At 34.7% G+C, this 27,078-nt stretch overlaps 1 protein-coding gene across 11 annotated transcripts in view; it reads right to left on the bottom strand.

Moving 5' to 3' along the window:
• Positions 1–27,078, bottom strand: part of TBC1D5 (TBC1 domain family member 5) — a 548,599-nt gene that overhangs the window by 497,169 nt on the left and 24,352 nt on the right. For all 11 annotated transcript variants that reach the window (XM_043595489.1, XM_043595488.1, XM_043595478.1 and 8 more), the window contains exon 2: positions 6,775–6,834. The gene's annotated coding sequence lies outside the window, so the exon portion shown is untranslated. The remainder of the gene's footprint in view (positions 1–6,774; positions 6,835–27,078) is intronic.

A 27,078-nucleotide genomic window follows, 5' to 3' on the forward strand; every position in this document is an offset into this window, starting at 1 on the left:
AAGTCATTCTCTACAAAAACTACAGGAAAAAATGAAAAAAGAGTAAGTAGCATAGGAGAACTCCAGAATGAAAATCAGTGTTGAGATAAGTGATTGCAGACAAAACTAATCTAATGTGAAGCTTAAATGAAATAATAACTAAAATGCCAAAACAAATCATAAACTGTTGAAATGGAAAAAATTATGAAACGTGGTTGTTAGTGCAACTGACCTGGATTTTACTTTTAAGTGCAGTGTCAAACAATTACCTATGCTAAGATGTGGTACAGTGCAGTTACAATATATCCCAGGAATGCTACCACATTGTCAAGACATATATACATTAAGTCTCTAGTACTTAAAAATATGATAGATGGGGCATTTGGGTGGCTCAGTAGGTTAAATATCCAACTCTTGATTTTGGCTCAGGTCATGATCTCACGGTTTGTGATATCGAGTGCTACTCAAGGCTCTGTGCTGACAGCATGGAGCCTGCTTGGGATTCTCTCTCTCCCTCTCTCTGCCCCTCCCCTGCTAGAGCGCTCTCTCTCTCTCTCTCTCTCTCTCTCTCTCTCTCTCTCTCTCTCTCTCTCTCCAAATAAATAAACTTAAAAAAAAAGATAGTTAAAAAAAATACAATAGATAGAAGCTGTATCTTCCTAAAAGAGAAAATAGTAAATAGAGCGAGTAAGGAAATGTAACATAAAAAGTTACAGAGAAGTTACATAATAAACTACTAGAGATAATATCAGAGTACTACCGAAGACTAGGCAACATAAAAATAAACAATTTTTAAATATAATTTTAACTCATTATAATTATTCTAAAAAATGAAATTTTAATATTTAGGATGGCAATCATGAAATATCTTTATATAATTCATATTAACTAATAAAATTCAATGAGATCCATTAATTTAAAATTTAGTTTGTTGTTACAAAAACCTTAAATATCTTCTTACATATTTGCAATCAGTATTCTTGAGCCTCCAGTAAACTGCATTACTGAACTGAAAACTTTACAACTAAATTTCTAGTTAGAAATGCTATATATATATATTTTTTTAAATGCTATATATAAATCAGGATGTGGAAAGAATGTGTGAAGTAAATTACATAGAATTTTAAGAGGATTTCTTTATTCTACTTAAGCCTCCCCACACAAACTTCCCCCAAAGTATCAGATCTTTCATGTAACTAATCTTATAAAAAGTTGTATCATTACACACGAAAGCATTATTGCTTTATCTTTAAAGATAATTTAAGCAAGCACCCACTCAAAAGTTATGTGGTACTCAGGACAATCTTCTGTAGTCTGAGACGGTCCCATGCACTATAGGATACATAGCATCCCTGATCCACATCCATTAAATGCCAGAAACACTCCCACAATCATTGTGACAAACAAAAACATCTCTACTAATTTCCAAAATTTCTCTTCTGAAGGAGCACCACTCTTCCTTCTAAATCATTATTCTGGAAGACTCATAGAAAAGAGCATACTGCAGTAGGAAAAACAACTTTAAAAAAATGTTCCAAAAACAAAAAGAAACACTTTTATCAATTATACTAAAAACTGTAACCTGCCAATTTTATCCTCTTCCAAATATCCTTTCTGTGACCTGTATTTTTTGATGTTGTGCAAACAGAATGACAAACAGATTTGATAACCAACCTGGATCATATGTATATCCTCTTTATATAATTTTTAATAGAAAGTTTTTCTATAATCTTTTTAATATTCCAACTTTTACTTAACCAAATTAAAGTCACAAATATGATATAATCAATAAACTGTACACATATAGGCATGCCATCCTTCTATAACTACATTTGTGTGGATTTTACTTTCTGTTTTTGTTGTTGCTATGTTGTTTGGGGTTCACAGTTTCACTGAGCAACATCAACACCAAGACAATGCATTCATAATATTCAGTATTAAAGACTCATATCAGTATTATTTGGTGCCCCAAGAAATCCTTACTAAGAGTCCCCTTTTTTATTTTGCAAACTTTAAATTTAATAAGGTTCCATTTAATTAGTCCAGGATTCAAATATACATTCATGCCAAATTTAGCAACCGCATGGGAGGTTAGGGAGAAAGGTATTTGAAACATTTCCACGGGAACAACCTTGGGTTGCTCTCTTAAAATATCAGTGCAGGGACCCACACTACTTCACATGCTATCCACAAAACGGACGAGGTGTGAAAGAAATTTTGTGTTCAACCTGACCTTTGGCTGTACTTTCACTTGTCACAATTATAAAGGAGCTTCTCTCAGAGCCAACACAGAAGTTATATTATTACTCTTAGAACTACAGTAGTATTTTACAAAGTACTTTATACTGTGGCAAACTCAAGGCAGAATATAAGGAAGCTCCTCCTTTGTTACGAGGCATAATAGGCTTTTCTGAATGAAAAGGGTTCTAATATTATACATATGAATGAGTAAGAATTATTGCACAAGAATTTTTTTTTAACTATATATTCAAACACAAATATGCCAGTGTGGTTACCTGGTTCAACTTAACAAATCATCTATAAATGCAAATAAACTGGAACTTTTAATAATCTAGTTATGACTTTAATAATGTAATATGCTATTTTAGATAAATATCTGTCAATAGGGAATTAAAAAGAAAACTACAAAAAACCACCCTTTTCTAGAGATTCCTATTTTCCTATACAACATTTCACTAAGGAAAAAAACAGTGGTTTTCAAAGATATTTTCGCCAAACTGCCAACATATCAATATATATGACATGTAACATGGTGGGGCTTTTTTTTGGGGGGGGGGGGTGGGGGGGAGGCAGCCGGGAACCATTGGATCATCAAACATAAAATTATCAATTCTGAAGGTGTAACAAATAGAATTCATTTTCAGTACAACGTTAAATATGCCACCAATTAAAAGATTTACAAGGCAAAATGATCACAGAATATCCTGTAATGTATGACATCAAGAGAACCTTTAGAACTCTCTACTATACCATGAGCAACTTTGCTATCCTCATCTTTCTGTTCCCAACAGCAACACCTCTTTACTTTCACCTTGAAAATAGGCTCCATAAGCTGTGAAACATCATCAGTCACACTTTATAAAAGTCATAGCCACAAACTGCTGTGTATAGCTAACAAAAACATAAATACTAGCAAAAGAAGTTCTATCATAAAATCAGACATTTTTAAAGATAGTGTATGTGAATTAAGATTCCTGTTAAATATATGTTATATAAGGGTATTAGGAATTACTCAATAGGCATGTGAGATATTACTACCACACTAGTAATGGCGTGTCCTAAATTGGAAGATAAATTATATGGTCATCCTAGCTATTACAGTATTTCATATTAACTAACTCATAGGTTTGGGGCATTTTATGATGTCATATTAATTATTTATTTGAAAACCCTAACTTAAAACTTTGAGTGATTCACACAGTACCCTGCTGTTCATACAAATGCAGCTACTGAGGGCACTCATACCAACATCACCCAAACTCTACTGCTATCTAACTCTAGCTCATCTGCTTTCTGATGTTCTTTGTGTGCTTCAGACCCAAGGTGAGAAAGACTGCCCTTTGTTTTCAGGTAGCAAATAGAGTTAGAAAGATCCTGTTCTCTTAGTCTCACACCAAATTGACAACATTTTTCCTTTCTCCTGGAGGCTCTGTAGAATCTTTTAAATAATTACATTTAAGTGTTTAAAATCACAATTGGTTATTTTCTCATTCTTTTTATGTATGTGTTAAAATGCTTAACTGTATATAAAACACTATATTTAGAGTTAATTTAATAGTACGTTTGTGGTCATTCTTATAAAAGCTTACACATCAGACTCTTAATCATTCTTTCAACAATATATATGTATCTAACCCTGACAATACCATTTTTTTAATAAAGAAATCCAATTTGACCTAAGAGAGCCCTGGAAATGGCCTTGGGCTTAAAGTCAAAAAGATCTGAGTGTTGGACATCTACAAGGTAAACCATACAATCTCCCTGAGGCACAAATTCTTCTTTACATAATTCTGGTCCACTATACAGGATTACAAGAAGAATCAAATCAGAAAATTCAAGAAGCTCAAGTTCTTCCTCCTGTTTAAAAAAGATGTCCAAGTGTTCTCAGAGCCTGGAGCCTGCTTTGGATTCTGTGTCTCCCTCTCCCTCTGCCCCTCCCCTGCTCACATGTGCTCATACGTGCACACTCTCTCTCTCAAAAATAAGTAAACATTAAAAAAAATTTTTTTTAAATAAAAAAAGATGTCCAAGTGTAACACAAAATGAATATACTTAGCAAGTTAAACCTATCAGAGATAAATAACTACATTCTCAAAAACAAGTCCAAAAAAAAAACAAAAAAAACACGCCACAAAAAAACCTGCTTAATACCAACTATACAAGCAAACTGTAATGGGCTAAGAAAGACCCTGAAGAGTCAGACTCAGTGAGTCCTAATCCCAGCACCAACACTTATTGCCAGGTAGGTGGCAATGAGCAAGTTACTTGACACCTCCAAGTCTCTGTTTCCTCATTCATAAAATGAAGACAATAACTGTACTTATCTCACTGTGAAAAACAAAAAATCCATGTAAAAGATATAAGCACCGTACCTGCACATAAGTGCTCAATAAATGCTAGCTATTATTATGACAATCTCCATTAATGTCTCCTTCTAAAACCAAATCCTAAAAAATTATTTTGATGTCAGGAGAAAACTTCCCATGTGTGTGCATGTGTGTGCACACACATGTTTATTTTCCAATGAAGACCACTTGGTAACACAGCTAATACTCCACAAATAAGTATTAACAGTGTGGCTGGGAATATTGTCATGACAACTCACATAGTAGATCTTATTCAACATTGGAGAAGGTGGCTTTCTTCTTCAAAAGAAGTCCACAGTGGCATACTGAAGTGCGTTTTGAAATAAAATTCCGTATCTGACAGTGTTTGTGGTTGTTCATCTCCAAAACAGAAGTCACGGATATGTATGATACGCACATTTTTTAAAATTTTTTAAAAATGTTTATTTATTTCTGAGACAGAGAGAGACAGAGCATGAGTGGGGGAGGGGCAGAGACAGACGGAGACACAGAATCCGAAGCAGGCTCCAGGCTCTGAGCTGTCAGCACAGAGACCGACGCGGGGCTCAAACTCACAAACCTTGAGATTGTGACCTGAGCCGAAGTCGGTCGCTCAACCGACTGAGCCACCCAGGCGCCTCACATTTTTAAATCCATCTATAGAAATCAAATGAAATCACTTCCTTTAAGACAAGTATATGAAGATACTAAGGCAATATTCCAATTAAACATTCATATACTCAATATTTCAAAATAAGAAATTCTAACTTGAATTGTACAATGCTGCCTCTCTCTGAAATGTTAAAATTGTAAAGTACACAGTAGCTCACTACAAGCAAACACAGAAGACCTAGTTCTGCACACAACACTGTTTTACCCAAACAACTACTTAACCTATTCATTAAACCTATTCAATAAGAGAGCCCTAATAACTGCACTACCTTATGAAATAGAATCAGACAAAAGAAGAAATACCTTATCTGGTTAAAAATAGAAACTTTACAAAAGAGAATTATTAGCTCAAGTCAGAGAAATTATAGCTTGCATTTATAAAGGCCCTTGTCCATTTTAGTTCATTAAAATAAAGTGGTATAAAACTTTCCATTGAGAGATATGATATGAAATAAATCATTATGACTGATATAAAAATCTATACCAACATCATGCGGTTTGCCAAATACACATATAATGATAACTTAAAAAAAACAAAGGCTTCATCAGTCAAATTTATATCTCAGGGATCCAAATGTAAGTTGGACTTCATTTCTCTGAACTTTCCTAAAAATATCCCAGTAGTAAAATAGATTTGCCACTAAAATAAAATAAGACTCTATTCATGATTCTAAAGCAAGTAAGAAATGCAGACCTGTCCTTTAGAGATACAAAGGATAATGTGGACTGAGGTTTACATGTTCAATCTCAGTTTACATACTATAGGCTATATCATTAATTTGTAAGTGACTCTACAATGAGTATGTACACAACACATAAACATTCTATCATCAGTAACCCTAAACAGGTAAATTTAGAGCTAAACAAAGCATAACTGGAATTTCATCTCTACCATAAATTACTTAAAAAAAAAAAAAAGAAAGAAAGAAAAACCCATGGCCATTGCAATGAATACACTTTTGCCTTAGAGCTAATACTTTAATTTTAAAGAACCGCAAAGAAAAAAATCAAAACTAGTCAGTAACAATGCAGCCTCTAAAAGCAATAAACTCAAAATTAAGTTATAAATAATTTAAAGCATGTCATGAAGATGTATTAATAATTCATCAGATAAATAATTTACTAAATAATCAAATAAATAAATAATGAAATACATAAATAAATCAGCAAATAAATAATTCTGCAAAATAACCTAAACAATAAGTCACCCAAACAAATCACAAGCCTACAAAACTACAATGATTTTCTGGATTCTGATAGTTTTAAATAAGCAAATGTACATAAACTAGATCAATCCTTGTTAGAATTAGAAATATTTTTCAATGGTATTGGTAAAATCCTCATCTCAATACATAAAAACACATTTTCAATTTTTAAAAGACTGCATTGGATTAGTTCTTATAAATTATTAATAAGATTATAATATATCCTGCTCTATATTTTACATATAATATCTTTGCCTAACATATTTTCCCCTGGAACAACTGGATACTTAAAATATTCTTAACTTACATTTGTTTTTCAAAGCAATACTTACAGTATAATGGCGCTGTCTTTCTGATAATTTTCCTGTCTTCTCAAAGTCTTTGCAAATTTTCTGCAGAGGTAGAACAATAAGAATAAGCTTAATTATTACAGATAAGATTTCATCACTAATGAATAAGGTTTTATAATTCTACAAAGTAGCAATGAGAAGTGGACATTTGTTGTAAACTGTGCAAAGTTTTTAGAAGTCTTTAGTGGACCAAGTACATGCTGACAGAGGCTAGCTTCCTCTATTGGAGCTGACACACCAGCTGTCACAATTGGCAGGATTTCAGATATGAGGACAAAAACTTTGAAGGACAATGTGATTGGCTATCCTCAATTTGAGAAGCCCAAAGTCGTTGAAAGAATACAGGAGATCACTTAACTACAACATTTGAATATAGTGACAATCTAATTAGAGCACCACAAAGAGTCAAAACACAACTGACCTCATAAATGAGTTTTCGCTGAACATTTAAAGTTTTTGTCTACCCACGGTAATAATACTCTTGAAGTCCATAAATAGTAGATCCCAAACTATGATAGCCTTGCCCACAGAAATAAGAACTCTGAAATGGGTTTTCTATACATTCCAAAGAATAAACTCAAACAAGATAGCACAACATTTAAAATTAACCAAAGTTTTTTATATAATGTATCTCAATCAACTATCAAAACAACCTTTCAGTTAGGTAATATTTTACCTATTCACAGTTAAGGAAACTGAAGCTCAGTAAAACTATTATACTGCCTATGCCCCCAAGTGGAAGGGAAGATTCTCTCTCTACACAACTCCTTGAACTAAAGGCCCCTTAAATCTGACCCCCACCCAAAAAAAATACAGCAAATCCTAAAACATCACAAATTGGTTAGAGCAGGGGTTCTCAACTGGAGAACAATGTGCCTCCCAAGGAACATTGGCAATGTTTGGATACATTTTTGGTGGTCACAACTGGTATTATTGGCATCTAATGGGTAGAGATCAGGGATGCTGCTAATAAACATTTACAATGCACAGAAGAGACACCCCCCCAAGAATTATCTGGCCTAAAATGTTAATAGTGCTGATGAGAAACCTTAGGTTAGAGTAAAATGATTTTTAGCAGTGTATGGTTTTCCTCTTATAGTACATATTCGGTTCAGAGATGTAAAGTTGTTTGTTATGTGTATAACATTGTATATAGTGGAATACCTAGGGAAAAAAAATTATATCCTTCAAAGAATAAATAGATATATGGGAACTCTGTAGTTTCTGCTCAGTTTTTCTGTAAAATTGAAACCGTTCAAAAAAAAAAGTTTATTGGGGCACCTGGGTGGCTCAGTTGGTTGAGTGTCCAAACCCTTGATTTTGGCTCAGGTCACAATCCCAGGGGATCAAGCCCCACCTCAGGCTCCACACCTAGCATGCAGCCTGCTTAACATATTCTCTCTCTCTCTCGCTCTCTCTCGCTCTCTCTGTCTCTCTCTGTCTCTCTCAGGGGCACCTGGGTGGCTCAGTCAGTTGAGTGTCTGACTGTATTTTGGCTCAGGTCATGATCTCACAGTTTGTGAGTTCGAGCCCTGCATCTGGCTCTGTGTGGACAGCATGGAGCCTGCTTGGGATTCTCTCTCTCCCTCTCTTTCTCTCTGCCCCTCCTCTGCTCACATTCTCTGTCTCAAAATAAGTAAACACACAAAAAAACCATCACTCTCTCCCTATGCCCCTCTCCCTTACTCGTGCTCTTAAAAAAAAAAAAAAAAAGTTTTTTAACTTTTTAAATGTGTGTAATTTATTTCACTAAATTTATGAATACTTTATTAGAATCAATACTAAAAAAAGTCTACAGTAATAAAATTTTTTTTAATTTTTCATTTATCAAAATTTTTCCAATAATGTTAATATGAGAACATTAAAAGTCATATTTATGAGCTGACTTTGTCAAAGTGACTAGCCAATATATTTAATAATATTAAAAATCATAGGACAATTATACAATACAGTATATAATCTGCAACTGTTTGTGGTTGATTTTTTCGGCTACTTTTGTTTTGGGTTTTGGGGGTTTTCTGTTTGTTTTTGTGTAAACGCTACCTCCAGTGTTTTCTGAAACCGTATGTGCAATAATTATTAAAAGCACTTGAGAACAAAATCTAATAATACTGTCATCAAAAAAATCCAGAAATTATGTATCATTTTAAGTATTCTCCTTTCAATATCAATTAATCTCTCTCCAGTCTCCAAGTAGACTTTTGTTCACAACATAGATCTAGAATCTACCATGATACAATGCATGTTTTCTTATATTTGACCTACTGTCTACATAGAGTATTAAACAATGGTATCCCTTATCAGGTAGGATTAGGTCATACCCTTCCCAAGCTAAAAAAAAAAATGTATTTAAGTAATAATAATATAATGACTTTTTTAAACAAGAGGAAAAATAGGAAGAAAATTTTCCCCCATATAAATGTCCAGAAATAGACATCAAAAGCTGATGTGACAGCTCCAAATATTGGGGATCAAGATCCTTCCATCTTTTTGCTCTACCACATGTTGTTTCTATTCCAAGTTGCCTCACACTCCAAGAGGACTATGGGCACTCTAGCTAATACTAATAGATCCACATTGCAGGCAGCAGAAAGAAGGAAAGGGAAAAAATGCCCACCCTGCTCCCTTCTAACTCTCATGCTTTATTTCAGCTTACAGCTTATAAACCATAGCTTTGTCTTTTGGCCACGCCTAACCATTTGGGAGGATAGGAAATGTAGTCTCCAACATTGGTAACAATGCCCAGCTATAATACTGGTATTCTTCTTACCAAGGAAGACAGGTAAAATGAATTTTGCAGGAGAAACTGTAAGACACAGACTACAGTGGAGGTTACGACTCTTCAAAGAAAATGAGAGATGCACTCTAAATTTCTCATTAGCATGGTTCACTGCAAATTATAGGTGCACGTATATACGTGTGTATGTGTAAAAGAAAACCTAAATGTTTAACATTACGTAAATGTCGACAATGAGATACCACCTCACACCAGTCAGAATGGCTAAAATTAACAACTCAGGCAATGACAGATGTTGGTGAGGATGCAGATAAAGAGGAACCCTTTTGCACTGCTGATGGGAATGCAAACTGATGCAGCCACTCTGGAAAACAGTATGGAGGTTTCACAAAAAATTAATAATAGAACTACCCTCTGACTCAGCAATTGCACTACTAGGTATTTATCCAAAGGATACAGGTGTGCTGTTTCGAAGGGGCACATGCACCCCAATGTTTATAGCAGTGTGCTATCCATCAACAGATGAATGAATAAAGAAGATGTGGTGTATATATATAATATATATAAATTTTATATAAATATATAAAATTATATATAAAAAATAAAATATTTTATATATATAATATATATTATATATATAAATATATATATTACTACTCAGCAATAAAAAAGAATGAAATCTTACCATATGCAACAACATGGATAGAACTAGAGTGTATTATGCTAAGCAAAATTACAGAAAGACAAACATCATATGACTCAATCATATGTGGAATTTAAGATAAAAAACAGATGAGCATAAGGGAAGGGAAGCAAAAACAATATAAAAACAGGGAGGGGGACAAAACATAAGAGACTCTTACATATAGAGAACAAACTGAGGGTTGCTGGAGGGGTTGTGGGTAGGGGCATTAAGAAGGATCCTTGTTGGAACGAGCACACTGGGTGTTACACGTAGGGCATGAATCACTGGATTCTACTCCTGAAATCATTACTGCACTATATGCTAAGTAACCTGGATGTAAATTTTTAAAAAAACAAATAAATAAATAAAATAAAATAAAAATGCTAAGTAAATGTTGAAATTAACTTAGGGATAATCTCAGAACAGAATGCTATGTGGTCACTAAATATGACCCTTTAGAATTTTACTGATATGGAAAAGTGTTCATAATATTAAATGAAGAACATGCTATAAAACATTTCATATAAAATAATCTCTATTTTCAGGGCACCTGGGTGGCTCAGTCAGTTGAGGGTCCGACTTCGGCTCAGGTCATGATCTCACAGCTCATGAGTTTGAGCCCCACATCAGGCTCTGTGCTGACAGCTCAGAGCCTGGAGTCTGCTTCAGATTCTGTGTCCCTTTCTCGCTCTGCTCCTCCCTTGCTCATACTGTCTTTCTCTCTCTCCCTCTCAAGAATAAATAAAAAACAGTAAAAAATATTTTTAAAAAATAATCATCTCATTCTATATAAACATAGATACATACTAACACATACATATATGTATGCACAGTATATATTTATACTCATATATAGTACATCATGTATCTATATCTAGAGAGAGGCTGAGACCATGTAAAATTCATGAGAATGGAATTAACCTAAATGGTAACAGTGGTTTAAGCTTTGGGAAACATAACTAATTTTCATTTTTCTACAATGAACACATACTATACTTATAATTATTTTTCATGAAGATTTTGGCCTAGCTGAGGAAAAGCACCTTATAAAAGTATTTAGATTCAAAATTCGATTTATACTTTTACTTACAATATGCTGATAATAAAAAAAAAGTGGGGGGAAATCTATAACTGAGCTGTATCTTTCCCATCTGGGGCAAAACTTGTAGGTTTCTCTTTGGTTGGGAGTAAGAAGCTAACCTATCTGGGCCCCATTTGTTTTCAACTTACAAACATTCACATATCACATTTGTCAGCTTTATTCAAGTCACTCCTAGCCAGATGCTACATCCATCATTCTTAACAATTTACTCCGACATATTGATTACTTTGTTCATATCACTCTGTAGAACTAATCATTCATACTTCAAACTTCTACAAATCCTACCATCTTCTATATTTCTGAATTTTTTCTATTCTGTACATTTTTCTGGGTACTCATATATTGCATACATCTAAAAGAAATTATATCTTTCTTGTATCTTTACAACTATCTTGCATTGCCTTGAATCTTCCAGAGCTATTACTAGGTATACATACCATTGTTACATTGGAATTAACTCTATTTGTAAGTCTCATAATTTGGGATGCCTGGAAGTTCTGCACACTTTCTAGAGTGATTCAATTTCCTAAGCCCCCACTACTACCATATAAAACTAGAAAAAACGGAAAAAGGCAAGCAATTGATATATTTAAAACTACTAACATGTATATTGGATTGACCAAAACAGCAAACAAATATATCGTCCCCACGCTCTAGAACTTGGGGGAAATAAGACAAACACACACACGCACACACACAGAGCAGGGAGGAAGAGAAAGAAATTCAGAGACAAATGTATAATCCAGACAATATGTACTACCAAAAATCCAAACGGTAAAAGTCACAGGCACAGATAAGCAGCCAAGGCTCCTCAAATGAGACCAAATTAATATAGGGCTAAAACAGTGGGTCTCAAACATGGGAGACGTCATCCCCTACAAAGTACATGTGGCAATGTCTGGAAACTCTTTCATTTATCACAAATGGAAGGTATTATTTGCATCTAATGGGCAGAGGCCAGGGATGCTGCTAACATCCTACAATGCACAGGATAGCCCCCACAGAAATGAATTATTCAGCCCAAAATGTCAACATTGCTAGAAGAAGCAGTTGGAGTCAAAATAAGAGATAGCATTTAAGCAGGATGGAATGACATGAGTAAAAGAATGATAGCTACAATATACGATGTCTTTAATAAACCAGAATATGACTAGTGAAAGAATGGGGGGGGGGGATGAGATTAGAAAACATAACTAGGCATAGACTGTGATGGGCCCACACAATAAGTCTGACAGACCAAGGAGATAAAGGAAAATGCCTATTATAATAACAAAAACATAAGACAGCTGAGGCGCAAAATAGCAACATACTTGATAAGAGACAAAATTGTAGATAGATGTAGACACTGATTTCCAGCAGTATGGCAGACTAGATTATCTTGATACTGTTATATATCACTTTTTAAAGTTAGTAGAAAAATCTATTTTAATGAATTGCTTAGCTAGCAAGAAAGTACAGTATTCACCTAAGCTATAAACAAAATAAACGTAGAATAAGCAAACCCAGAAAATAGCTTTTATCTTGATAGTAGGTGTCGCACTGCAGAAACTGAGCTTACATCCTGATGGCTCCACAGGCTCAGGAGACAGACTCTAAAAGTCTATCAAAAGGAAACCCTACATAAAGCTGTTACTCTGAAGGGCTATACCCTCGGGGCGCCTGGGTGGCACAGTCGGTTAAGCGTCCGACTTCAGCCAGGTCACGATCTCGCGGTCCGTGAGTTCGAGCCCCGCGTCGGGCTCTGGGCTGATGGCTCAGAGCCTGGAGCCTGTTTCCGATTCTGTGTCTCCCTCTCTCTCTGCCCCTCCCCCGTTCATGCTCTGTCTCTCTCTGTCCCAAAAATAAATAAACGTTGAAAAAAAAAATTTGAAGGGCTATACCCTCATGTTAATAGCACCACAAAGATCTCCCTCCTGTTACCCTTTACAGTCATACCCACCCTTGGCCCCCACCATCCCTAACCCCTGGCAACCTCTAATCTCTCTGATCATCTCTATTTCTGTTATTGCAAGAATGTTTTATCAATTCTCTTGACACTGTAACCACAAAGTATAACCTTCACAAAGGTTCTCAGGATACACTCATGCTACTTGTAAAAACCAATAAACCTCATATGACAATGTTATTTAAAGTACTCTTAAATTGTTAGTACCCCGAGGCATCTGGGGGAAGAAGCATAGGCAAATTATTGGTGAAAGAAACTAACTTCAATCCAGGCCTCAAAGAATCCACCAACTTTCAAAAACAACTCTACTCAAATTTTTAAAAAAGTCACAAAACATACAAGGAAACTAGACACAATGAATGAATCAACACAAACAAAAGACACCAGGATTAGACTACAGATTCTTCAATTATTGAAAAGATTATACAATAAGGATGTTCCAAGCAATAGAAAAGCTTAAAATACATGTATGAGTTAAATAAATCCTCAAGAAATAAAAAAACACAGGTTTTAATTTAGGGTAAAGTTAAATAGTAGACTCAATACAAATAAAGAATCACAAAGACTTTTAAAACCTATGTAAAAATTCAGTTCGGAGAGACGAAGAAAGAAAATATGTAAGAGCAACTAAGAAAAACAAAGAATAGAGTAAGAAGGCCTAACAAAATAATTCTGAAACCATCTGCGATGAAGAACCATTTTTCAAATTTTTAATCCACTGCAGACAAAAGCTATAAAATGTAATAAAAGTAAATTTGTTTTTTCTTAAATCTTGTACTTAGATATAGTAATAATCAAGTTGTTACTAAAAGTTTCTGAATGGTTACTCTGAATTTTGTCCTTAATTCATCACAGACCAATGAAATCAGTTTGCAGACCAACACTGACCTGAAAATCACATTTGAAGTAGCAATGCTCTGAAACACAAATAGATCAAGATTAGAAAAGAATTTAAAAGAGAAAAGAGTAGAGGTAACACTGGAACAGATAATGGTTGAAAATTTCCCAACCTAAGTGAAGACACAGTTGGACAATCTAAGATGCAAGAAAAAAACAGATAATAAACATAATAAACAGGTAAACATGCGGTTAACTCATTATCAGTGCAAAGGCTACAGCCACCACAATAACTGCAACACAATTCCAGACTTGCATTTTCTATCATTGTTTTTAAAAAACTAATGACTTGGCTAGATGTGCTCTAGTAGAGACAAATGGTCTCCGTAAAGAAAGTTATTGAGACCAGGTTTTAACAGCTAATGATTTCCTTTCCCACTGGAAACATTCTGGCCATACTTTCACTAAACACTAAACTCTGTCCATGCTGCCACTCATACTAAATTGTGTTTGGTTTATTTAGAGCTATTTTTAATGTAACAAAAAAAAACACAAAACAATAAATATTCTTGTATCTTTAGAGTCTGAAAATATTTTCAATTATACTAAAATGAACAGGATTCCAATTTCCATTACCTGTCTTTTTCAATGTGAGGTGAGCTACAAAATACTTCAGCATACTTTACCTATCGAATCCTCTAAGCACAACAGATTCTTTTATTTCTAAACACAGTTCATTTAAAAGACACTGCTCAGACATCTAGCAGAAATCAAATGGAAATTCAAACCTACCTGAAAAAAAGAAATTACACCTCCTGAGGAAGAATCATAACTACTATTTGTGTAAGTGTTTGGTCATGTTTTCAAATGCTTGACACACATCTAATTGAAGCATCCCAATAACCTGATGGGATCCTGGTTTCACAGAACAGATATAATAAAGGCTAAAAGCTTAGAAAGTCAAAAAACATGTTGAACGGCATCAAAAAACACAAGGAAAGACATGTAAATTAAATGTAACAATATAAGGAGAAAAAGATACCCAAAATCTAACCAATGGCTGCTTCTTCGCATCATACCCCATCACATGCAATTGAAAGGACAATCACTAGGCACACGTAGCAAATAAACTAAATGAAGTGATATACTAACCTATTTGATTCTGTATCACCAAATTCGAACAATTTATCAAGATTTTTAAAAATTTCACTGCTTATTGAATCTTAAGGTTCTTATGGTGCTACATCTAAGGATATGGGAAAAAATTTTAATAGAAAACTGGGCTAAGCAGTTAAAACATCCATCAGGTAAAAGTGAGTAAAGGCTGAGAAAGGCAGAAACTGTCAGACCATTTCAAAAACCTCAGCGGTAAGGTCCTTAAATAAAATTTTTTTCCAAACTATTCCATAGGTATACAGATTCAAAGTTAATGCCTGAGCAGATAAAAGATACCAAACACCTTAACTTTGTAGTTTAGAATAAAGATGGATTTAAGCTGGAAATTTATGATGAATTTTTTAATGCATTATTTCAACCAGACACAATAGTCAGACCGTAAGAATATTTGGCCTTATAATTTAAAATTCTGACAACCCACCCCAAGTTTAACTAATCACCAATCCATTCCAATACAAAGAAAAATGAAATACTTCGTGGTGCCTTTTGAGTTTTTATTCAAACATAATTAAATTTGTGTGTATTCTTCTCAGCTTCTTCAAGTCTTCTTCGTGGAGAGAAAAAGGCAGACTTTAAAAACATACATACAGGGGCGCCTGGGTGGCTCAGTCGGTTAAGCGTCCGACTTCAGCCAGGTCACGATCTCGCGGTCCGTGAGTTCGAGCCCCGCGTTGGGCTCTGTGCTGACAGCTCAGAGCCTGGAGCCTGTTTCCGATTCTGTGTCTCCCTCTCTCTGACCCTCCCCTGTTCATGCTCTGTCTCTCTCTGTCTCAAAAATAAATAAACGTTAAAAAAAAAAATTAAAAACATACATACATACACATATCCAGACATAAAAATGTTCCCATAATTGTAAGCTTCTCACTGGTACTTCCTGATTGTTACTTAAAACATAAAAGTGAACAAGTAAATAAAATTTTAAGGTAATACTAAAAATCAATGTTCTTTTAAAATACATTATTAAGGGGCGCCTGGGTGGCTCAGTCAGTTAAGTGTCCGACTTCAGCTCAGGTCATGATCTCAGTTTGTGGGTTTGAGCCCCACATCAGGCTCTGCACTGACTGTGTAAAGCCTGCTCGGGATTCATTCATTCTCCCTCCCTCCCTCCCTCCCTCCCTCCCTCCCTCTCTCCAAAATAAATAAAAATAAAATAAAATAATAAAATATATTATTAAGTAAATGCAAATTGCAAAGATCTTTCTATGGCATCCATTAAAACAAGCCACAAAGCCAAAATTCTTCATCATAAACATTTGTAAATGGCTTAAAACTGGGGGGAAATAAAGGTTAGTACTTTTCACCTCTTGAGCTTACAACAGGGACACTCTAGTAACTAAAATCACTGACATCTAAAGATTAATATCCTAAATCAGAGAATCAAAAGCTTTCCCACCAAAACACCTCTAATAAGCACCTCAACAGGCAAAAAAATCACATACATGGGGATCTGGGAACAGAGGCCAAAACTGCTAACAGTTATCATTAGTTTTCTTCAGCAAGTATTATCTTAAGATAATTATGTTAATTCTTTCCCATTCCATAATATCTTAGCTCGAAAAGAATGCACCATGTTTGTCCTACTTCCTCACTAGAAAGGGTACATACAGTTAAGGGTCTCACTCTTCTGCTCAAACCAGAACCTCATGCCTCTGTTCAGCGGAGCACAGATTTTATACACGAAGAAAGCTAATTCTAATAAATTTCTGGGTTTAATCAGCTATTCTTTTCCATAAACACTAAATCCACCAAAGAATTAACTCTACCTTTACACACACACCACTAGTAAGTTGTTCTTTTAAAATTTTGTAACCAACGCTTATTGCTTGAATAGTTCAGCCTTAAAACGTATCACATATTATGGAAAAATAATTGGTAACCATGTTATAGCCAACTCTTTCTTCAGTAATTAAGGAATAACTCTAGCATTAAATTGCAAATATTAGCAAGAAAATCAAATGGAGGTAGTTCATGCCTTGTTCTCACCTAATTATGAAAATTATCTAAAAAGGTTATATGACTTATTTCAAATTCTATATAGTTAGAAGTTATAACTATTCATAATTATACATTTGAGCTTAAATTATCTTAAATTAAATATTCTGAATTTAAATTATCTTTATGAATTTTATAATTAAGCCAGTTGTATCATTTGTATTAAATCCTTTAACAAAAAAATTATATCTAATCTGAAATTTTAAGAACTATTTTTAAAACAGTCATTAATTTTCAGTCACCGTTTGATTGGATTGCCATTTACATATAAAGAAATACAGGGTAGTATTTTTCCATTTAAGTTCTAACAAAGGTAAATAAAAATCATTAACTAAAGGTTATTTTAAGTTTTTAAATTTAAATTAGTGGGTTTCCTAAACTTCTGTATAATTTTTGGTAAATGCTTTTTGTTTAAAATTATAAACTTCCACATAATTATAAATGCAATTTTAATCTAAGTTTTTTAATTTGACATAATTTAAATTCAAAGGTATCGTGAATAGTTATTATAACATTTAATTACACTGTGTTTGAGACATTTATTTTTATATCACTTTAAGAAAAAAATTACAGGTCATGCCCTATCTCTACTCTATTTACTATCAATAGATTTTATCACACATGAAAATTGATCCTTATGTTCCAAATATATATATATATATATATATATATATATATATATATATAGGGTATGACATTATATCCATTTTCTCTCTTCAATAACATTGTCACAGTGAACTTAGTCAAAAAATGTGAGTTAAGATTTTAAAGTACATTTTATGGGTAAAGTTCCTAGAATCCTTAGATATCTAAATTTAATTTCCTGAATAGTTACTGAAAGATTAAACTACTATAATCAAACACTTTTACAACAATAAAAAAAATTAATTCAACAAAATGTCCACATAGGAGAAATATTTTATGTTTCTGCCAAAAGCCCAATTATTTCGATATATGCCAATACACAAAAATCAGGTAAAACAAAATACATAGTTGTGGGGAATTCTGTATGACAGCTTTTACTTTTATGAATTAAGCACAAATCTAGTGGTTAATGGCCGTTAATACAGTTATTCTACAACTATACACATAAGTTAAATAAAATAAACAATGAATACATAAAAGTAGTTCCACTTCTATCCATAAGAAGCCAAGTTAACTTCCTGAGCAGAAAGAATTGAAAAAGGAACATGCTAAATAATATGAAACCTAAATGCAGATAAAGCTGTAAATCGAATTCATTGGATAAGTTTTCGAGAAATTTCAGAACTATAAAATAAATTTATACACACACACACATATATATATACACACACACATATATATATAACAAATATCTATGTTTCCCCAACCAGAATTTATAACAAATGACATTCACATTATGAATTCAAACTCACATAACTATGAACCTTTATTTGTTTCACTTTATGTGCATTTATTAAAGAACAAGCAGAGATAAAATTAAAGTCCACTGTTCATCATTCCCAGTGCTATTTCCTTCTTCTTACCTCTTTATTAGCAACCATTGTCATGAGATTGACATACAGCCTCCTAATTCATTTTCTACATTTTTATCTACATATTTAAGTGAGTCGTGTTTTGTATATTTTTTTCAATTTTCATAAATGGTATCATAGTGAAAATACCTGGTTTTTCATTCAGCATTATCTTTGAGATCTAAATATAGATATACTTCATTCCTTTCAACTATTATGACGTACTGAATCACAGGCGCATACTACATTTTACGTATCCATCATCCACCAACGGACATTTAGATTGTTTCCAATTCTGCACTATCACAATGCTTTAATGAATATCCTTGAACAAATCTCCATGTTCATACATAATACCATGTGAGCTTTGTTCTCCAAAGTAAGGTTTCTCAACCTTAGCGCTACTGACATTTTTGGAATGAGTAATTCTCTATTGTGGAGGTCTGTCCTGTGAACTGTAGGACATTTTGCAGCATCCTTGATCTCTACTCACTAGATGCCTCCCCAGATGTGACAATCAAAACCATCTCCAGGCATTGCCAAATGTCCCTTGAAAGGTAAAAATGCCCTGGTTGAGAATCACTGTTCTAAGGTATAGTTGAAAGTAGAATTTTGGGGTTATATATATATTTTCCATTTTACTGAATACTGCACAACTGTTCTCTAAACGGCCATATCAACTTATACTCCCATCAGCATATAATACCTCTGATTTCCAAATATCCTTGCCAAAACTTGATAATGTGTACCAATTTAAATCTTTCCAGCAAAATAAATCATTAATTTCCCAAAAGGAGACTGCCACTGCAACTATTAACTTCAAGAAAAAAGGTTCACAGATGCCACTTCCAAGAAATCATAACTAAAAACCCTAACCTTAAATGGGGGAACTGACTTACATTATAGCCCCTTCTCATTTTATTTTGCCTCTTTTCTGCTAAGTGAATTTTTCTTGACCGAGTTAATTTTAACTTTATAGTGTTAGTTTTCTAGAAGCTTCAAAATTATGATCCTTGGTCCACATTTCTTAAAACTTTCAATACCATATAGAGTTTTAAATAACTGACTTTAAGTATTTCAATTGGTGTCCTCACTTGTGAAAGGTTCCTCACTCTAACACTTCTAAATTGATCATCTCTACATATAAAAGTAGGCTAGAGATATACAAGTGGACATTCACGATGGAAATATCTTTTACCAAATACCCTATCTGTAAAGGAATCTACTCAGCAACTGATTCTAAAACTAGAAATCAGACTGAATCAAGACAGTGGACTAAACACACATTGTAGCTTCCCACCTCATAGCAAATCTACAGAAATTAGATCTGAAATACGTGGTTCCTGATTGACAACCCCCTGTAAATAGCAACTGTAATTCTTGCTCATCAGTTCTATCAGTTCTGCATTGTTTTTTAATATACATTCTACTCTGGGGTAAGCAGTCTTGTATGGATTCCTCTTAGTGGCACCAAAAGAACCTTGTCTAAGACAGCAGCATAATGAAACGATGATTCCACTGATAACGATTCCAACCCTGACCAGACTGAAAACTCAGGAGGTAGACCAGAAACTAAAAGGAATACCAGAAAGATAGAAAACAAATTTTACCTTAAGTAAAAACAACAAACAAAAACAACAACAACAACAAAAAAACCAAAACACTATATTTGCTGCAAAATACAGAAGTTTCTCTGAGAATAGTACAAAAGCTAGGATATTTGAAGCTAGGGGAGTCTGAAGGCTATCACCAGCACAAAGACTAAGAATATCAGGCATCAGGGACCTCCACACTGCTCGCCTCCATACCCCAAGGCCAAGCAGCCAGTAAGAGATAAGAGAGGTATCTGTGTGTCTTCTCCCACCCACCTGCCCTCCAAAAAGGAGGAGTATGGACCCTTGGTAAAAACCAGTTTGTAGAAGACGGGTACCCAACCTAAAAAATATGTAACTCAACATTTTACTATTGAAGGTTTCTGAGAAAAAATGATCAAATTAATGTTTTAGGAAGATTAATCCAGTATTATTTAACAAGGATGAACAAAGAAGAGGAAAGAACACAGACAGGAAAGCCAGTCAGGAAATGGTACAGGTAAGTAAGAACCTGAAATCCAAGAACTTAACAGAAAACATAGATTAACCTAGACATACTGATTAAGAACAGAAAGAACCTGTTGAACAATTTGATGTTATGAGAGAGGAAAAGATAAAGACTGCTTCATTCATTTATTTTCAGAAAATGCTTACTATAAGTTTTATTACAATATCCCTAGCACTTACCATTATTAAATCAATCTGAGATAAGTCAAAAGTAACCCTTAAGATTTGGGGCTTGAAGGACACCTGGGTGCTTCAGTTGGTTTGAGTGTCTAACTTCGGCTCAGGTCATGATCTCACAGTTCAAGAGTTCGAGCCCCGCGCTGGGCTCTGTGCTGACAGTTCAGAGCCTGGAGCCTGCTTCCGATTCTGTGTCTCCCTCTCTCTCTTCCCCTCCCCTGCTCAAGCTCGCTCACTCTCTCTCTCTCTCTCTCTCTCTCTCAAAAGTAAGTAAAAATATTAGAACAATTAAAAAAAAAAAGATTCGGGGCTTCAGAAAGTAGTATGAGGCAAATAACGAGCAAATTCTGGAGAGAACACTTGATTTTAAAAGACTAGTTGATTATTTCAGTTTTAGAAATGCTGAGTTTTTTTTAGTTTTATTTTTATGTAAAAAAATTTTGTACCAAATATATTTATAAAAGTTTTTACCTTTGTATGATGAGGTATTTGATATGTGCACAGAATCTGATAAGAATATATGTAAAATATACCATAAAGCACAAAAATAAAATGAATGATAAATTCATCTCTGATCTAAAAAGTAGAGTATGAACAGTATCTTTAAGTTCTTGTTGTGTTCATCCCGAATTTTAACCTGCCCCACATTCCACATAGGAAATCACTGTACTAAATTTTTACTTAATCATACCCTTACCTTTCCGTAGTGTTTTACCCTGTTTCTGTATCATTAAACACTATGTTTAGTTTTTAACTTGTTTGTACTTTCCAATTAAAAACAGAATCATACTATAAGGCATACCTTATTTTATTGTGCTTAGCTTTATTGTGCTTCACAGATACTGCTTTTTTTTTTCCCAACAAACTGAAGGTTTGTGGCAAACCTGTATCAAGCAAGTTTATCAGTACAATTTTCCCATCAGCTGCTCACTTCATGTCTCTGTCTCACACTTTTGGTAATTCTCGCAATATTTCAAATTTTTTCATAATTATATTTATTATGGTGATCTATGATCAGTGATTATGACTCAATGAAAGGTCAGATGATGGTTGGCATTTTTTAGCACTGAAGTATTTTTTTAATTAAAATATGTACTTTTTTTGGACATGATACTACACATTTAATAGACTAAGTGTAAACTTTTATAAATAAGCACTGAAGTCAAAAAATTCATCTGACATGCTGTCTTGCAATATTTGCTTACTGAAGAGATCTGGAACCAAACAGGCAATACCTCCACGGAATACCTGTATACGTGTTTTCCAGTGAAGACACACTATTTTTTCACTATATACGATTCTACGATAATCAATGTGGGTATATGTGGCTATAGGTCATTCATCTGTGGTATTCTGTAACACTTCAATATGCTACTGTATGAACACTTTTAATGTACATCACAACTTCCTCACCCCTTCTCCTGCTGATGTGTATTTGACTGTTTCTAAGTTCATGCTATTATAAATAATGTTTCTAACAAATCACTCTTGAACACCTCCCCTGTTACACACATCCAAGAATTTTTCTTACATAACCAGAAGAGAGATTTTGTCACAGGTTACATGCACGTTCAATTTTAAGACAATGCTAAATTATTTTCACTTTATTTTTTTTAACGTTTTATTTATTTTTGAGTGACAGAGACAGAGTGCAAGCGAGGGAGGGGCAGAGAGAGAGGGAGACACAGAATCTGAAGCAGGCTACGGGCTCAGAGCCATCAGCACAGAGCCCAGCGCAGGGCTCAAACTCACAAACCCGTGGGATCATGACCTGAGCTGAAGTCAGATGTTTAACTGACTGAGCCACCCAGGTGCCCCTCATTATTTTCAAAGAAGAGTTATTTAAGTTAGAAAGCCAGTACACCAAAGAACATAAGCAATGTAAAACACATGCCTAATTAAATTTGAATCACAGGTAAGCACTCAAATCCACATTAAAAATAATCATCACCATTCTGTTATTCTGTAATGCCCAGAATTACAAGTTAAAATTATATAAGCATCTCACAGGAAACTGTCTCCTCATTCCCTTCTGTTTGCTCAGTGGATATTTTCATCACAATACGTCATTCTCTTAGATGAGGTTTTCTGGGTGGCAATAATAAAAACCTATACAAAGGTACTTAGCCCTAATTGGAAACTTATATTAAATAAAGGTATCTCACAGAACTGATAAGCAGGAATTACAGTGGGAGCTGGAAATCAGGAACTACAAAAATGTCAAGAATTAAAGATATTCTAACCCTCTGGAACAAAACTGCCTCGCAAAGGTGAGAGATAGTTTGTCCCTGACAGTGGACTTCATTTTGCTCTCCACACACCAGTCCCCTCTGCCGTTTCTCTGTGGCCATAGGCTAACCGTAGTTGTTCATGCCCCAGTTACACATTTTTCTAGAAGAAAAGACCAAAAGAATCTGTATCTTTGCCTTCTAACAATTCCAAGTTGTTGAAAAACTGCTTAGCCTCATTTTGCAAAGGGGTCTACCTACGGTCCCAACAGCTATATGTACTGGGAATATCAGGATCCTGCTCTTAACAAACACAGCTCTAGAGACCTACTGTTAAAGCAAAGGCAGCAATTCTCAGATGAGGGCCTAGGATGAGCAGATAACATAGAAAGCATCTACAACAACAACGAAGGGAAAAAAGTGACAAGTAAAATGGATTGTAACTATGAGAAACATAACCGTTAATTCCACACAACTCATGGACTCCTGTAATCAGCATTCAAAAGTCAAACATATAAATACCCAATGCTCATTCTGATAGGAAATACCAGCAGTTTGCTCTCTCATTTTTCTCTGCCTGCCCCTTAAGTATAGTTTACAACTATGATACCAAAAGCACAAGTAACAAAAGGAAAAATATAAACATCACTAAAACTTAAAACTTTTGTGCTTCAAAGTACAACTCAACACTTCAACAAAGTGAAAAGACAGCCCACAGAATAAGAGAAAATGTTTCTAAATCATTTGTATAATAAGGGACTTGTATCTAGAATATATAAAGAACCTTAAAATTCAATAGAAAGACAACCCAGTTTAAAACTAGGCAAACAATCTAAATAAACAAATCTCCAAAGAAGATACACAAATGCCCAATAAACACCAAGGGGCGCCTGAGCTGCCCAGTCAGTTAAGCATCCAACTTTGGCTTAGGTCACGATCTCATGGTTCAGGAGTTTGAGCACTGCATCAGGCTCTCTGCTGTCAGTACAGTGCCTGCTTTGGGTCCTCTGTCCTTATCTCTCTCCCTGTCCCACCCCCCTCTCAAAAACAAATAAGCACTTTTTTAATGCCCAATAAACACCTAAAAAGATGCTCAACATCATTAGACATCAGAAAATTACAAGTCAAAACCACAATGAAAAATAAAATCAGCAAAATGGCAAAGTAGGGAGCTTCAAGTTCTCTCACCTGACAGAAACATCAACAAACAAGCAGTAAATGCCACACCCAACTTTGTTAAACTATGGAAAACAGGTAAAGGTGTACAACAACTAAGCAAATGACAAATCAAGAAAGAGACAATTTCAAAACCTGGCAGAGCAGCAACCTTAATCTATGGTCCCAGTATGGAATCCTGGCCCCAGAGACAGAACAGACTTTATTCACAAATTTGTGTGAATATCTGGTCTCACCTTCTGGGGGGCTACCTGAAGGGCTGATGCAAGCTGCTCATTTCTGTTTCACCTAACTCAGAACTCTAGCTAGAAAACCAATAGTCATCTGAAAACAGAGCAAGAAGAACCACCTAAAAATGCTTGGAACAAAAGTTACTATCTAAGCACATAATAAATCACCTAAAGCACAGTAGCAAAAGATTTCTTTGACAAATTAAGAGTACAGATGGAAATGTGAAGACTATATGCATGCCCACAACAGTAAACATGCTCAGAAAAAACTTGAGATCCCTAAACTTCCACCTTGGACTGACCACTGGGCTCAGTGCAAGCCTGGCTAAGTGAAGGACTGCCCCAACACAGAATTGGGAAAGGTATTCATTCTTCTATATGTTTGTTCAGAATATTTTAGCTTTTGTTTTAGTTGCTGGTATTCAAGGCAGTCTCTGTCAAAACACTGGCCGAACACAAGCTAAGGAACAAAGAATTTACCATACATGACAAGGAATAAAGTCCTTGCCACCCCCCCCAAAAAAAAGTGGTTTGAGAAAAAAATCACTTAAAAAAAAATGGACTATTAGAGCCTTTAACAAACAAACAAAAAAACCTTAAGGGGAAAATACAAATGACAGAGTTATCACATTATAATATTCATATGCCCAGTTGCCAACTACAAACACAAATCACAAAGCATAGAAAGAAACAGGAAAATATGGCCCATCCAAAGGAAGAAAACTGACAAGAATATCCCTGAGAAAATCCCATATAAAATACTTACTAGAAAGGCCTTAAAACAAGTCTTAAATATATTCAAAAAGCTTAAACATGAAAAAGAACAAAAACAATTCAGAAAACCATGCATTAACAAAATTAGAGCATTGACAAAGAAACAGAAGTTACAAAAAGGAAGCAAGCAAATTCTAAAACTGAAAAGCAAAAGAACTGCAATGAAAAAACAGAAATCACTAGAGTGACTCAAGAGCAATTTCAGCAACAGAAGAAGAATCAGTGAGCTTGAATGCAGGACATCTGTAATTGAGTCTGGGAGAGAGAAAAAAATGAAAAAAAAGTGAACAGGACCTAGGAGATACAGTGAGACACCATCAAGCAGACCAACATAGACAATACGGGAGTCTCAAGGGGAAGAGAAGGAAAGGAACAGAGTATTTGAAAAGATCAAAACTCTTCCCACATTAGATGAAATCCATGAATCTACAAATCCAAGAAGCTCGATAAGTGCTAGGTAGGATAAACTCAGAGACCCACTCTAATAAAATTGTTGAAGCCCAAAGACAAAGAGAGAATCTTGAAAGTACCATGACAGAAGTGACTCATCATGTACAGGGAAGCCTCAATAAGATTAATGGCTCATTTCTCTTCAGAAACCATGCAGGCCAGAAGGCAGTGGAATGACAAGTTTAGATACTGAAAGAAGAAACTCTGAGATGGTTCTTTTTATGTGTCAACATGACTGAGCGTGTCTGAGTACCCAGATATTTGGTCAAACATTATTCCAGATATGTCTGTGACAGTGTTTCTGGCTAAGGTTAACATTTGAATTGGTAGACTGAGTAAAGCAGGTTGCCCTCCATAACATGGGTAAGGCCTCATCCAGATAATCGAAGACAAACATTGAACAAAAAGGCTGAGTAAGAATGAACTCCTCCTGCCTGAGTGCTTTGAGCTGAGTCTTCAGTCTTTTCCTGACTTTGGAGTTGAACTGAAACACTGGCTCTCCTTAGATCTGGAGCCTGTCAATATTTACACTAAAACTTATATCATTAGCAATCCTAGTTCTCAGGCCTTCAGACTCTGACAGGAACTACACCATTGGCTCTCTTGGGTCTCCAGCTTACTGACTGCAGATCTTGGGACTTCTCAGCCCCCCAAAATCACTAGAGACAATTCCTTATAATGCATGCCTAAGAAAATAATGTATGTGCATGCATGTATGCACACATACACTCTATTGGTTCTGGTTCTCTGGAAAACCCTGCCTAATACAACTGTCATCCAAGAATTTTGTATCTGCCAAAAACATCCTTTAAAAATAACAGAGAAATTAAGACATTCCCAGATAAAACAAAAGTTAACACAGTTCACTACCACTAGACCCATCCTACAAGTAATGCTAAAGGGAGTTGTTTAGTCTAAATGAAAAACACTACAAAGGAACTCAAAGCCATATGAATAAAGATCTCCAAGAAAGGTAAAACACAAATATAAAGACCACTATTATGGTACCTCTTACTTGTAGCCTCATTTTTTATTTCCTACAAAATTTAAAATACATTTTAAAAATTATAAATATGTTATTGGGATACAATGTATAAAGATGCATCCTGAAACAAAAACAACATAAAGCGTGGGAGAACAGAGGTATTATAGGCACAGGAATTTGTATGCCATTACAGTTAA

Source organism: Prionailurus bengalensis, chromosome C2, assembly GCF_016509475.1.
Source record: "Prionailurus bengalensis isolate Pbe53 chromosome C2, Fcat_Pben_1.1_paternal_pri, whole genome shotgun sequence".
NCBI lineage: Eukaryota > Metazoa > Chordata > Mammalia > Carnivora > Felidae > Prionailurus > Prionailurus bengalensis.